Source organism: Leptidea sinapis, chromosome 44 (assembly GCF_905404315.1).
Source record: "Leptidea sinapis chromosome 44, ilLepSina1.1, whole genome shotgun sequence".
In the NCBI taxonomy this organism is placed as follows: Eukaryota; Metazoa; Arthropoda; class Insecta; order Lepidoptera; family Pieridae; genus Leptidea; species Leptidea sinapis.
In genome coordinates this window covers 8,426,833-8,440,723 of record NC_066308.1, presented here as the reverse complement: position 1 = coordinate 8,440,723, position 13,891 = coordinate 8,426,833, and positions in this window count along the sequence as shown.

Here is a 13,891-nt window from a genome sequence, read left to right as displayed (position 1 = left end):
TATACACCAGTATATTAAGAAAGTAATGTTCGACTAAATATTTTATCATGGGTAACAAATTAATTATATATTGAATAAAAAAGATACTAATTAAACTTTATTTTAGTTATTATTAAAACAGAAAACACCCTTCTCGACCTTCTATGAACGACATGAACTTAACTAAACCAACTGAACCATGAGATCACCCCAACAAACCCTCGCTAGCACCTAATCCCACCCAACTCCGTGACAAGCGAAGCTACTCTGATATTACAGCAAATAGGGGCAGCCCTAACACTGACTGTGAAACTGAACCCAACCCTCAACAAAGTCGGATCGAACAAATCTTAATAAAACAATCCGAAAAGATAGACCAACTCATTCAACAGATAGGTACTCTCTAAAACCTATTGATGTCCGTTGTCTCTAAACTACATTCGTAATCCCCTAACGTATATACAACGTGGAACATCAATGGGCTGTCATCGAACATACTTGTTCATACTTGTTACATAATTAAAAATAAATCAGAACTATGTCAACTCGGAGATATCCGAGTCACATTCCTCAAAAAATAGTCTCTACCGAATGAAGGATTTCAACATCTACTTTACGCCTCATCCTGACATAGGCAAAGCTCATTCGGGCACCGCAATAGTGATAAGATCAAAGCTTAGACATACAGTGCTGGAGGCATACTCTACCCAATATATTCAGGCTACTACCATAAGACTTGATGACCGAACAGGTACGATTACATTGTCCGCCGTTTACTGCCCACCTAAGCATAAAATAACCTATCAAATGTTTGAAGACTACTTTTCTCACCTTGGAACCAAATTCATATCAGGAGGGGACTGGAACGCTAAGCATACATATTGGGGTTCTCGCATGACTCTTCCTAGAGGCCGAGCGCTTAAAAGCTGCTTGGATAGTCTCCACCTCACTCCAATATCCTCGGGAGAACCGACGAGCTGGCCAACAGATATTAACAATACTCCAGATTTGTTGGACTTCTTTGTAACCAAGGGGATCAGCCATCTTTACTCCACTGTAGAATCGAGCCTTGACGGTTCATCTGATCATACGCCGGTAATCCTCACCTTAACTGTACTTCAGTCATTTATGCGCCATCTGACTCCTTATCTAATGGAATAACTGACAGGGCTTTCGTAATTTCTTGGACGAATATATCCAGTTAAATGTTCCTATGAAAACTCCGGAGGATATTGACAATGCTTGCTTGTACCTCACAAACCGGATCCAAGTATCGGCGTGGAAAAACTCACCAGTCGACACTTGCCTTCCAAAGATGTCACTACAATCAGCAGATATTATAGAAAGCCTTAGAGAGAAACGAAGACTACGAAGAATCTGGCATCAATCTCCCCATCCTGCAGATAAAACCGCCTTCAACCGAGCAGCAAAACAGCTAAAGAAGCTATTACAAGAACAGGCAAATTCTTCATTCCGAAATACTTTCGAAAGACTGTCACCTCAGGGAAAGGGCGAAACGTCGCTTTGGAAAGCTGCTAAATCCTTTGTAAAGCCGCAAGAACATCACCGCTCCCCTCAAACAATCAAACTCATGGGCTCGAACGGACGCTGAGGAAGCAGAAGCCAATTATCTTGAAAATGTATTCAAGGTGAATGATGGTGACGATGAATCTGAGATTGATAAAGTACTTGGACAAGATCTCCAGCTATGCCTGCCTCTCCGACCCACATCTCCAAAGGAAATCGCGTATGAGATTAGACGACTGAATTCCAACAAGGCACCTGGATTTGATTTAATTACTCTCACAGTTCTTAAAAATCTTCCCAGAAAATGCATAACATTTCTTGCCTCACTCTTTAATGCTACCATGAGAACATCATATTTTCCCATAATCTGGAAAGTATCGGAAATTATTATGATTCACAAAGCTGGAAAACCTCCTCATGAAGCTTCATCATTCCGACCAATAAGTTAAACTCCAGCGATATGAAAATTATGGGAAAAAATATTTTTAGTCCGCTTGAATGAACTCATGGTAAACTGCAACATCATTCCAAAGCACCAGTTCGGGTTTCGGAAACAGCACTCGACAATTGAGCGAATGCATCGGGTTCATCACGAGATCAGACGCTGCTTTGAAATGAAACTTTTCTGCTCTGCGGCATTTTTAGACATTCACCAAGCATTTGACAGAGTCTGGCACAAAGGGCTATTGTGCAAAGTTCAAGACAAACTCCCACACTCTCTCTACCTCATCATCAAGTCCTACCTCGAAGACAGGCTTTTCCAAGTGAAACAGAGAGACGTTAGATCTACGCTACGAAAAATTAAAGCCGGCGTTCCGCAGGGTTCAGTACTTGGTCCCGTAATGTATAATCTGTATATCTGAAGACGTCACCGTAGCAATGTATGCCGATGATGTAGGCACGGTAGGCACCTTGCAAGCGATAAAGACCCAGCACAGACTAGTAATAAGCTCCAACACCTTTTAGACGAGACCCATGCATGGATGAATAAATGGCGCATTCGGGCATGTGCTCATAAATCACCGAACCACATCACCTTCTCGTTAAGAAGGGGAAATCGTCATCCTGTCAAACTTGGCTCTGATGTTCTACCAGATTCTGAGAAAGTGAAATACCTAGGCTTTAACTTAGACAGAAGGTTCACCTGGATTTCTCACATAAAGAAGAAACGGTATGAAATTAATCATAGGTTCCGAAACCTTCACTGGCTCATGGGTAGAAACTCTGCCCTGTCTACTGACAATAAGCTTCTGATGAGACACTTGTCTCTTCGTCTAAACGTCATACTCACCCAACTCATCCGCTTATAGTCTTGTGACTGATCGCAGATCCGACTTAGATAAATAAAAATAAAACTTTATCAAACAATAATTATATATAATAATATTATTGAACAATGAGCTCCAAAACCAAACAGAAGGAGGGATGTGCTGCTTGTTGATTAATAGCTAACAACCCACTTTTACATGGGCAGAAGTATTATTACCATGGATTAAAAATTGTTTTGATACATAAAAATGTTCTTTGTTTATTTTTGTCGCCTCTTACTGCATCCACGGGAGAAGTTGCGGTTTTAAAGTGATATTCTTCACTTCTGCGATTAAATTATTATACAAATTCAAACTGAGCCAGCCATTCGAGTTTGGTAAGAGCACTTGGATGGAACCCGAGGGGCGCGGGTTCAAGTTCCACTTCATTCATAAATTTTGTTTACAAATTTAATTTGCTGTATTATGTAATGATAAAGACTCCTTCGTGTACGCAGGTACTTTTTCACAATGTCATGTTTTGTGTTTTAATTTTAGGATGGCTTTCGAGCGCGCCTTACAACTGGATCCACAATGTGTTGGCGCACTAGTTGGACTATCAATACTAAAGTTAAACCAACAGGAGAATGAGTCAAATAAACTAGCTGTGATTATGCTTTCTAAGGCTTACGCTATTGATCCCAAGAATCCAATGGTTTTGAATCACTTGGCCAATCATTTCTTTTTTAAAAAAGTGAGTGCAACATTTACTATTACATTAGGATGTGCTTGTTATAAAGTATAATATAAACAAGTTTAGCGCCTGACATTAACTTCTTATGCCTACTACTCGGTTAAGTAGCAAGTCTGTTAAAATATGTTACAATATGATCCCAGAAAAGGTACAAAATAAATTCAAAAGAATTGTTAATGATACCACAGACTGGGAATGGAGAGAGGAGGACAGAACCCCCTCAGTCTATTTAATTATAAATTTTACTGTATGATCCTGCATATATTGTAACTAATTTAAGAAAAAAAAACCACTGAGTTTCTTGTGGCCGTTTGTCTCAGGTCTGAGGCATACTATTTCGAATGGGGGGTAGGCTTTTGACATTCAATAAGTGATTTTTAATCCTATTCGAGGATTACCAGCTATTTAGGCGAATTTGCGAAAAGGCTGTTACTTGAATGTAACTGAACTGTATAAAGAAGGAGGCTGGTAATTCGCCTGTAGAACCGTACAGATGTGATGAGTGATAGAGGAATTAGGAAGAAATGCCTTACCTTTACTGAAGTGCACGTCGAGGTTAAGATGGACGCTTGCTTCTGGCTTCCGTCCGTAACAGTCATTAGTCACAAGTGTTGCACCAATCGCTGCCACATTGCGTGTGCTCAATTAGCGGGCTTGATTCGACCTTCATTCGCGGTGAGCCTCAGACGGTTACTGTAGGCAGGGGCGTGCAATGGTTTTCTAGCAAGGTAGGCAATCTAGATTTAAATAGTCGTAGAAGCGCTTTAGTATGACAGTAGTAGGTTTGAAGTCTAAATATACAACTTATATCGAATCTGGAGACTGTCTACCGTATGTATTTAGAATCTAGCCTGAGGAAAAAATTTACGAGTAAGTGTTCAATAAGAGTTGGGTAATAAATTACGGAACCAAATTAAACTAAATCAACACTAGTTCTACATTTATGTAGGTTTTTAACGAACTGCCTACTTTCCTACATGGTCGCACGCCCCTGACTGTAGGCATGTCGAAGGACGCGGGGAAAGGTGGGGGGGAAGCGGGAGGATAAAGGGGTGCGATCGTATCTATACTTTCTTAAATTATACTAAAAGAAACAGATGGCCTTACCACCTATTTTGAATAAAAACACTAGTGTGCTAGGAATAAAAATGGTTTTCTGCCTTCTAGGACTATGGTAAAGTACAACATTTGGCTCTGCATGCATTTCATAACACAGAGAATGAAGCAATGAGAGCTGAGAGCTGTCATCACTTGGCAAGAGCTTTCCATGCTCAAGGTGACTGCGACCAGGCCTTTCAATACTATTACCAAGCAACGCAATTCGCGCCTCCCAATTTCGTGTTACCACATTATGGACTTGGACAAATGTATATCTACAGAGGTGACACCGAAAATGTGAGTTGTCTTGTGTGAATAGTTTTAATGAATTTGGAATAGGGCACTCTTAATAGTGATTTTCATTATTATAACACTAGAAATAGGGGATTGCACTTATTCTAGTAGGTGTATAAGATACATAATAGCTTTCAAGGGTAAATGTATACACGTTTATAATAAAGTCCCGGCCACTGTTCAGGCATTCTCTATAAATAAATTTAAATGTCTTATTAAAAAATGTCTTTAATGCCTTTTATGGAATTACAAATAATGTATTTTATATTGTTAATACAAGGTTATATTGATTCTTAATCAAATTCCTAAAGAAACATTTCTCTTTTAAATTAACGCAAAACGAATACTAGCAGTTTCTTGGGCCATTTTTTGTCTCAGAGCGCCGTTTGTTTTCGAAGCAGTCGGGGTCCTTATTATTGACTTTAAAAATAATTTTAAAGGAATTAGTTTAAAAAAAAGTAATGGCATATCTTTTATATGATAAAATGGGTGTGGTTACTTATTATCCGGTGACATACACACTACTGTGATTTTCTTCTTCTCTGCTTTTTTTATGGAAGAGGAGGTCAAACGAGCGCACCTGGTGTATGAGGTGATCATCGCCGCCATCACATTCTCTTGCAACACCAGAGGAATCACAGGAGCGAGGCCTTCCTTTAAAGAATGTGTACGCGCTTTTTTTGAAGTTACCCATGTCGTATTGTACTGGAAACACAACACAAGGAAGCTCATTCCACAGCTTTGTTAAATGTGGAAAAAGTTCTTTGAAAACAGCACTGTGGAGGAACGCCCCACATCAAGATAGTGGAGCTGATATTCTAATTTGTGGCGTGTCGTGCGAAGGTGGAATTTTGTGGCAGGAATCAGGTGAAACAGCTCTTCGGAACACTCTCCATGTCAATTCTGTCTCAATGCGGTAGAAGACACACAATGAAGCGACGTCTCTACGCAACGCCAAGTGATCCAGCCGTTAGGGCCCGAAGGTTAATTCGGCAGCAGGAAAAAATAAATCTGCTATTATTACTATTTTTTATTTATTATGTTCTTTAAGGCTGCACAGTGTTTCGAGAAAGTACTAAAAGCCCAACCAGGAAACTATGAAACCATGAAAATTCTGGGATCATTGTATGCAAACTCACCGTCACAATTACAACGCGACATTGCAAGACAACACTTGAAAAAGGTCACCGAACAGTTTCCGGACGATGTTGAAGCTTGGATTGAATTGGCTCAAATATTGGAACAAAATGATCTCCAGGTACTTTGTTGTTTAAGTGGTTCTTACTACTTATTTATTTAGATTTATTATGGGTACCACAGCGGCCGTAAGCAGTAATGTATAAACATTATTGTGTTTCGGTCAGAAGGGCGCCGTAGTTAGTGAAATTACTGGGCAAACGAGACTTAACATCATATGTCTCAAGGAGACGAGCGCAATTGTAGTGCCACTCAGAATTTTTGGATTTTTCAAGTATCCTGAGCGGCACTGCATTGTAGTGGGCAGGACGTATCAATTACCATCAGCTCAAGGTCCTGCTCGTCTCGTCCCTTATTGTCAAAAAAAATACAATAGGTACCTACTTACAGGGGCGTGCAGTGGTTTTCCTGCAAGGTAGGCATGAAGATCAAACTAGTTGTAGTTGGGCTTAGTCCGACAGCGCTAGGTTTTGAGGTCAAAATATTGAAGTTGTTTGTGTTTCGAGTATAGTTTCGGGACCATTAATTGGTCAAACAAATATTTTAGTTTTTATCAGTCTAGGTAGGTACAAGTACTTAATAATATGAAATTACTAGCTGACCCGGCAAACGTTGTTTTGCCATATAAATTGTATTGATCTCTTCCTTGCTAGTTGATAAGAGATGGCGCTAGTTGTATTCATTAGTAACAACCACACTTCTTTTATAATTTGTATAATTCACACTATAGTTTTATAAATTATAGCCTATTTGTTATTCTGGTGTGTAAGATATATTATTGTAAAGTTTCATCAAAATCTATTCAGTAGATTTTGCGTTAAAGAAGTTCAAACATACATCCAGATATACAAACTTTCACATTTATAATATTAGTAGGATTTAGTTAAAAATTTAGGTATTGTACAGCACAATTTTAATTTAATTAATTATTCATCGTATATTTTCTACAAAATAATTTTATATTGATTTGATTTAAATTAAACTCTTCAAAAATGTCATATAGAGTCCGATTTTTTATTAGCCTCAGAATATGTAGATTATTTTTCCTATTGTAGCTCCATAACTGTAATAGGTACACGTTGTTTTTTTATAAATGATTTTGTTATTAAAATTAACATTAATGTACCTATATATATTTTCATTTTAGTCTAGCGGTAAAGATACAAATTGCATTCACTGTGTAGATTATTCATGCATTTATGATGTTGCATAAATTTAACTTTGATTTAAAATAATAACTTCTCCAGCAAAAGACTCGGCATAATTGTGAGTCTTGGAAGAGGAAATTTCGTCTTTACGGATAAATATTTTGGCATCTCTTACCTAATCTTCTATTAGAACACGAGAAATAAGGGATTGCTTGTAACTAATTCTAGTAGGCTTCATAAGATACATAATACCTTTAAGGGTAAATGTATACACTTCTACAATAAAGTCCCAGCCACTGTTCAGGCATTATCTATAAAAAATAAATTTAAATGTTTTATAAAAAATGGCTCAGTCGTAAATCCTATTACTCCACTGCTGAATATCTAAATGATCGGACAGCCTGGGACTAGATTGTGATTATTTTATAGCGATAGAAATGACTGTACAATATTGTATATTTTTATTGAAAAGAGCGCAAAAAAAAAGAATGCTGGGAGAGTTTCTTGCGCCGCTTCTTCTCTCTCAGAGCGCCATTTGTTTCCGAAGCGGTAGTAGTATTATAAGAAATGACATCAAAAAGAATTCTAAAGGAATCAATTTTGAGAAAATAAATGCCTTTTATTAATGAAATAAGTCGGTATATTTCATAGGTCATATTTATCCATGTTTTTTCCCCAGGGCTCACTAAATGCTTACAGCACAGCTATGAAAATTCTCAAAGAGAAGGTAAATGCTGACATACCAGCAGAAATATTGAACAATGTAGCGGCCTTGCACTACCGGCTTGGTAATCTAAGTGATTCTAAAAAATATTTAGAAGAAGCATTGGAAAGGTTAGTGATATGTTTACTATTTATTTTTCTTGTTTGTAATTTGATCTGAGTAACAATAAAATAATAATTGAGTTTTACTATTTTTTATTTTTATTTACAGATTGCATTGTTATAGATAGAAAAAATCATATTTTTATTTCTCTTATAACTAGTTTCTATGTACTTTTCCCCCTCACATGAAAGTTAAACCTCTGTGAAGTGGTTACAATTATTACTTTAATATTCATAAGTGTGTTTCACCAACAAATGAGGATGGCGAGAATGGACCCTCATAATTTAAAAATTAAGGAAGCATCGTAGAAGTACAAGTTTATATTAATTATAAACTTGATATGGGAGTCAAAAGAAATAAATTGTTATAATTTATTAAAAAATAAGTCATCTTGCACTAACGGAACGTTTTGCGCAATTGACATCTATATTTTATGACATGACAGTCATTTTATATTGTGGATGTTCCGATACCATCAAATTATCTATACCTATTCAAATAGGTAATTCCGTAGCAATTCAAAATAAGATTAAATAAGATTATTATTGTTTTGTGATGCTAAAATCAGTAGGTAAGTATCGAAAAGTATCAATAGGTAAATAGTAAAAGATTCGATACGAATGAATTGTTCGATACGAATGAATTGTTCGATACGAATGAATTGTTCGGTACGAATGAATTGTTCGATAAGAATGAATTGAGAATCCTCAATTATTAGCTGCTGGCCAACCTTCCCAATATATACATCTTTAATATAATCGATAATTATATTATCTTATAACAGACAGTAATTATGCATAGACATAAGATACAAATTATTAATTGAACAATAGATATTTATTAATAATTTAAGATATTTTAATTTATAATATTTAAGGTTACTTATATCTTACTTTTAGATATAATAATATCTTTTTTCTCATATTTTTTTTGACTTACTTCCGATTTGCTTTTTTCTTAGTTTTGTTACGTTCTACAATTATTGATAAGTTTCCACGATGTACGCCACTTCGTTCACGTTTATAACGATTTTTGATCAATATCAAAAATACATATATAGTCAATGACTATCTTCTACGGGTTGGAACACGAATAGAACCTTATCAATTGACGTCTGTGTGACGTCAGCAGGTTGTCGCCTATGCAAACATACATTTGATTTCATCAAGTGTCTTCCTCATAGAATATACTAATGTTAAGATGACCTGACAACCCGATAATACCTGACCAATATTATTTGCATTATTTAAAATTCAAAATACAGTTTTGCCGCTATAATGTGCGATAAATGTGCCATATAACACGGGCATTTTACGTGGGAGTTTCCCATACATATTTCTGTACTGTGAAATTTAAGATGATTTGTACAGTTCATAATTAGCTTCGTACCTTTGCACGTGTGTTAATAACCTTTGCATTGTGTATTAATAACCTTAATAAAATAGTCAAACTAGGCAAACAATTGGAAATACTTGTTGCGAATTGTGATAAATTATTGTTATTACGAATTACGAGGTCGTAAAAACGCATTACACGAAAATACTCCTATTACACGTTATAGGGGGATATACCTGTACTAAGCGGGAATATTGAAGTCAGTGCTGACGCGACAGTACTGTACTGACTTGAAATCAATTTATACGATGGCAGTGCCAGGTCAGCACTGACTCGGCAGTCGACTGACGTCAGTTACTGACCCTGTCTAAACTTGCCTTTAGATTTGCTTTCCTTTTCTACTTGCTGACTCCATTAGAGATATTGCAAGTCTATGAACTGCTTAGACCGACGGCACTTAGCGGCTTCACACCAAATAAAAATGTATGTTTTCCAAAAAGAAATTTTTAAATTTAAATACTTACATATTTTATTTAATACAGGGAGAAATCGGATGCAGAGTCATTAGATGCACAATACTATAACTCGATAGCAGTCACGACTATGTACAATCTGGCGCGGCTCAATGAGGCATTATGCCTTTATAACAAAGCTGAGAAACTTTATAAAGATATACTGAAGGAACACCCAAATTATATTGACTGCTATTTAAGGTACTATTTTTAACACATCATTCATTTGTTGCATTTAATTCTCACAACACCTTTATGAACAAAATAGCTTCTAGTCCAGTCTATTTATATTCATAGTTGGAGTTTAATAACGTAAATATTTTCAGTTTCACTTTTTAAATGATGACAATTTAATGTTATATAAATGCAATGAAATCCATTTATTACTACATTACAAAAATATAATTGTGTGGAATGGTAGAAATATTATTGTATTAATAGTTAAATACATTGCCTTTTTTCTTCATAACTATTATATAATTAATTTTCTTATTCATTGATTACGCTTAAATTAGATGATTGTATTACTACATGTCATATCTATTATGCTGTCTGTACATAATATTTTGAGACCCAAAAAGTGGTATTTAGACACGCATTTGAATTGTGGCATTTAGTGTTCGTTTCATTATGATTGATTCACAAAAAAGAGTTTAAAATTATACGTCGAAATCTAACGCAATCAAAGTCGTTGGCGCCCACTAGTATTATATAAATCCTACAGGCTAGGCTGCATGGCCCGTGACAAGGGTCAAATATATGAAGCATCTGATTGGTTCAAAGAAGCGTTGAAAGTGAACATAGAACATCCTGATACCTGGTCATTGCTGGGTAACCTACATCTTGCTCAGCAGGAATGGGGACCTGGCCAGAAGAAGTTTGAGCGGATCCTACAGAACCCCTCTACCTCTACAGACGCATACTCCTTAATTGCCTTAGGTATGATTCTCTCTTTTTCTGTTGTCTTATACTGGGTGGCCGAGATGTTGACGTCCAAAGCTAAAATTTGAATTTGACTCATTTTATTGGCCAATGTTCATGGAAGTTTTTAAAAATCTTTAGAAACCATAGGCTCCCCATTTTATTTTATTTTTGATAGCTTGAACATTGATTAAATGAATTTAGCTGGAGCAGTTATCTTGAACTTACGACTTGAGTGACGTGAGACTTTTGAATTCCCCTCCGCGCCCCCCAGCGGATCAGACGTACACACTGTGCTCGTTACTTCCAAAATTATAAAGTCGATGGTTACTAATTTTCAGATACATATTTTACATCGTTATCAGATCAATTAACTGTGAAAAGTAGAATCAGTGGTGACAATAATAAGTGGTGTATCAAGCTATCATTTTAAAAAATCATTCGAACATTGGTTAACGAAGTTATCAATCACCGTGTTGTGACTCATCTTTCTGTGAAACACACTTTTTACCTTATATGGTCATAAAAACAGCTGATGACTCAAGGTAGTTAATTCAACGTGTCAAGTAACCTATAATTTCAAGTCAAGCAAACAGTATTGTCGTGGCGGAATGGTATATCATCGTGATCGCGTCCGGTCCGGCCACAAAACTTTTCTGTGTATTTTTTTTTTTGGAGGTTCTATAAAAGTAAATTATAATATACCTACAGTTGAACGATCCCCACCATCAACTTTAACTTTTGACGAACATCTTCAATTTTGAAAACCTATAACAATATTCAAAACATTTTTAATTTATATTTGTTGTTCAACTCTTCAACATTACTAGTAAGAACATATACTACAAAGGTATTACTGAAAATAATAAAACCTTTATTGAATTGATTATTTGAAGATATCTAGAAAACACTAAATTCACTAAAAAAACCCATTTTCTATGATGGCATATGTTCAACGCTCCCCGGTACGAAATATGGACAAATCAAAGCCCCCTAGTACTCAATCAAAAACGGACACTGACTCAAATGAGACCCTGATGAGCAAGCAAATAAAAAACGATCCAAAGCTATTTGGGGAGGGAGAGCAAAGGATTTGGGGAGCTATAGCTCCCCAAAAGTAAAAAAAAAAGTATTTAGTCTCCCCAAAATAAAAAGTATTTAATTGATGATACAACGCCTGAACTATCTAATATTAACTTAATGCAGTCCTTGTCCACTCAAACTACATTGCTGTCAAAACTAGTCGGAGATATGGATGCCTTGAAGAAACAGAATGCTGAAATTCAATAATCTAACCAAGATATACATAAAATAAACGAAGAAATTAAGGAATCTATTTCTTTTATGAATATCCAATTTGAACTCCTAAAAAATGAAGTTGAATATTTGAAAAAAGAGCGGCAACAACAACAACAATATTTTACAGAACTAGAGCGTAAACTTCTAGATACTGATCACAAATCTCGCTCGTCTTGTATCGAAATACGTAATATTCCGCCACTTGAACAAGAAAGTGTTAGTAAGCTTAATTATCTCTTATGTAATATTAGTCAAGCAGTCGGATTACCTATTTCCCCAAGTGACCTTCGTGATGTGTACCGCCTTCCTGGAAAAACATCCACTACGCGACCTATTATTGTGGAATTTTCCACAGTACTAAGAAAACAGCAGTTGCTATCCTTTGTGCGAAAATTCAATAACCAAAAATTGGCTAATGATAAATTAAACACTAAGCTGATTGGCCTCCCCGGGAATCAGAAACCTGTGTACATAGAAGAAAAAATACCATCAAGAACTAAAAAACTTTATCTCCAAGCCAGAGAATTTCGAAAGAAGAACAAATACGCTTTCTGTTGGTGCTCTAATGGCAATATTTCCCTCCGGAAAAAAGAAGGAGATAAACAAATCATAATAAGATCAGAGCAGTGTCTAGTAGATTTGCAGAAAAATATATTGTGACTTTTATTAATTAAATTTCAAACGGACACCTTTAATTTTAAATCTAGTATTTTCAATATTATTAATGTTAAATTGCTACTGTGTAATAATAACTCACACATGCACTACACACACAATATAACATATATCCCACAACTTAATCTACTGACATTCAAAACACACAATCTTAATCTGAAGTTAGCATTATGTAAGGTAAAAAGTCAATATCATTTTATACCAATAAGTTACATGACGTGTATAACTACACTCCAACTACTTTCACAGATATCACACAACAAAAGCACTTTCATATGCATGTTTATATTATATACTAAAATGGCCACACATAGAACATCAGTGTCTTATGACTACCATTCACAATTAACTCACTATGGATAGTTTAAATAATCTGCACGAATTAGATGAGATACAAACTGCAACCTCAATTAAATGTGATATTCAAGATCTATCTAAAAATGTAAGTATTTCCCACAATAACTTATATATTATTACTCAAAACATTAGAAGTATATACAAGAACATTGATGATATCCAGATAACGTTATCGCAACTTAGGTTTGAAGTTGATATTCTAATCCTAACTGAATGCAGACTAAATTTAGCTAAACCAATCCCTCTTTTGACAAATTATACTTCCTATCATACAGTTAGACTACTTAATCAAAATGATGGAGTGGTGGTTTATGTAAAAAGTAACTTGCAGGTCCAAATACTAGAATTAGCTCTTTATGAAGCAACTGGACTTCAGATTGTGACCTCTAATTATACTTTACTTGGAATTTATCGATCCCCATCCTACAACAAAGCTGATAACTTTATTTCTTCCCTCAATTCATGTCTTGAATCTATCACGCATCACAGAAATATATTTATTCTAGGCGACATAAATATTGACCTTATACCTACTCACACTGAAAAAGCCCATGAACGTAGGAATAGGCTTGAATATTTAAATGTACTATCTTTTCATGGTCTCTTACCGGGCCATACTACATCCACGAGAGAGAATAGCTGCATCGATCATGTCATTCTCAAACTAGAAAAGAACGAAAATAAAGCTTATGTAGCTGTACTAAATACTACAGTAACAGACC